At 35.2% G+C, this 2,812-nt stretch overlaps 1 long non-coding RNA gene across 1 annotated transcript; it reads right to left on the bottom strand.

Annotated features, from left to right (window-relative positions):
- Positions 1-301: 301 nt before the first annotated feature.
- On the bottom strand, positions 302-2,592 carry LOC136553736 (uncharacterized). Its single transcript, XR_010783213.1, has 3 exons — positions 2,169-2,592; positions 1,277-1,359; positions 302-313 (listed from the first exon to the last, which is right to left on the bottom strand). It is a non-coding gene; the product is annotated as an uncharacterized lncRNA (long non-coding RNA).
- Between the last annotated feature and the right edge of the window lie 220 nt (positions 2,593-2,812).

Consider the following 2,812-nt stretch of genomic DNA (forward strand, 5'->3'; position numbering starts at 1 on the left):
CAGCCATCAACATCTCGAGTCATAACTGTTTTCAAGTAAAAATTGCACTGTGTGCTTTAAGACTGTCACATTCTCTTATACTACAACAGTTTTACAGCAATATACATGTATTAACTTTCATCCTTCTGTCCTGGTTAGTCACAGTTTCACTGGAATTCTCCAGTGTATGGTTCTGATTTTCATCCTTATTGCTTTCACCAGTTAAATCTTCCTTTTCCTTTTCTTCACTCTGCAATGGCTTTTCAGAGCTGTCTTCCTTTCTGCTACATACATTCTTCTGGCTCATCAGTGGCTTTCGCTTAAACAGGGAAAACTGGAGTGAAAAAAACAGGTAAATGATATGACTGAAACAGTTAGCAGTGAAATTCAAGATTAAAAAAGCACAAATCCCTTTGTATATACCACAGTTAAATGAGGTTGGCAGATTTCTCCTTGGTAAATTTTTTTTTTTTTCCAAAACAAAATCACTAAAAAATATTGAGAAACATTTGCAATATTTAAAATGTGTTAAAATAGCACATGGGAATCAGAAAAGTTAAAGTGATTGCATTTTGTCAAATTACACATTGTACAGTTTGTACAAAATGCTGTAAGTGGTGCATTTATTTGAGTTTCTTTCAAATAAGAGCCTGAGGCAAGGACTAAACATGAAGCCCCAGGACAGAAAGTGCTTACTATGCCTGCTGATAAACATACTGCCATAAATGACAGTGCTTGAGCTCAGTGAGACCACCCTGGTGTCAAAGTTAGCTACTGCTTAGGGCCTTTGGTCAACAGGAAACTCAGCAGCCTCTGCAGGAGCCTCTGGATCCTACAACCTGTAAGAAATTCTATATCAGGTACTCCTCACCATGCTCATGCACCTATATAGAGAGACATATTTGATGACAAAATTAGGATGTTGCAAATAGATGCAGGGTAGTGAGCTCAGCTGCTGATTTCAGAGACAAATAGGAGGGGAAATCTTTTTAGATAACATCCCATAGGAATCAAGTCCTAAGTTTTCACCTCACCAATTCATGATGTGATGAACAATCTCTCTCTCAGGGACGTGCCATCCATTAAGAGGACATAATGGGCTTTAACTCATTTCTATTATTTGAACAATTTAAAGTTATTCTATCAAAAAATAAAATCAAGTCTTAAACAGAAGAAACAGGTTGCTCAGCAATTTAATTATCTTTGCAGATCATATAAGTTGAGGTATTTGCTTTGGTAACTGCCCACTGGCTTCTTGGTCACTGGCAAAGCTAGAAAGAAACATCAGGCCACAAACCTTTTTTCTCCCCACTCCAGTTTTTTGGTCATCAGTGTTCTCTGAAGAACTGTTCACAGCATGATTGTCAGTGTTTTCCTTCTCTACAATAATATAAATGTTTATATTAAATTTCTTCTGATTCATGGAAATCAGAAAAATATCACAGAAAAGCAGAAAAAATTACTCTTCAGATTATTTTTGAAGTAGAGATCACTAAATAAAACTGAAAAAACAATCAGAATATTCAGTAAAACTTGATGCCCAACCTGAAAAGACTATTTTTATTTTTTAATCTCTCCATATAATGTCCTGATATTACTCTCCAGATGCTCTATTTCTAAGAACAGAACACTTATGGCAGTGACAACATAGAAAATATTTTTACTTGACACTCACAGTTTCCTCTTGCTGACAGGAGACAATGTCTTGCACACTTATTTGCAAATATATTCTAATTTGGAGAAGCTGATTTTAGGACAGAAGTTACAGTTCAGCATGAATTTTATTCCATAGAAACAATTCTGGGAAAGGAAGACTTTCCATCTCAGTTGATGTTCCTGTGTTTAAATTTTCCTATATTCCCTGTATGAATCATATACATTTCAAACTTAATACCAAAACTTCCAGATCACTGAATAATGGAAAAATATTTAGCATCCCTTCTGTACAAGCTATTTCCATTATAATATTGAAAATAAATGGCATAGCTTCTTCATTATAAAGGCTGTGGTCTGTTTTATACCACACTTGTTATTTTCTTTCAAGAGAACCATTCTAGATTATTCCAAATTTCTAAAATAAAAAAGTCCTATACATACAGGGCACCCAATTTCATGTTCCCCAGCTTTTATAAAGCAGTATTCAGTTCCCATAAACTGTCATCAAAACTGCAAGGAGCTTCTAGACTTACATCTTCACATCCTGAACAGGGTTCAGCAATTATCACATCTCACCTAAAATAATCTCTCTGTGAATAGAATGAGGAAATGTCAGCTGAAAAAGATGGGGAAGAATTCTGAGCAGCTTCTTGATTGAATTGAGGCACAGGGCACCTAAAGAAGTTGCCTGAGAGACAATAAAATTACCATGACTTTGGCACTGCACAGGATTCAGTCCTGCTAAGAGAAAGTCCTTGTGGACTTCCTGCAACATATGACTGGGAAAAGTATTTAATTCTTTCAAATAATTAACAGTTAATAATGGGGGTTTGCCCCTCAAATTTCATTACCTCTCAAGAACTGCTTTGCCAACTCTGAACAAGAACTGTGTTGTCCAGTATTTTTATAATATTGTTTAGAAAACTTTTATCTGTCTTTAGAATGTACAATTCTTGGGAATTGTATTCTTACCCTGCTGAACGATGGTCTCTTTCTGAGTAGTCTCCTCTGTCTATAGACCAAAAAAAAAAAACCAAACAACTCTTTCAAAATTGTTAAAAAAAAAAAGTTTAACTATTAACACCTATATGTGTTTCTTCCTCTACCAAAACCACCCCAAACAACAACTTTGCATTTAAAGCATAGGTACACATGTATCAAACTTAAGTTAGTTACA

This window comes from Molothrus aeneus, chromosome 2 (genome assembly GCF_037042795.1).
Source record: "Molothrus aeneus isolate 106 chromosome 2, BPBGC_Maene_1.0, whole genome shotgun sequence".
NCBI lineage: Eukaryota > Metazoa > Chordata > Aves > Passeriformes > Icteridae > Molothrus > Molothrus aeneus.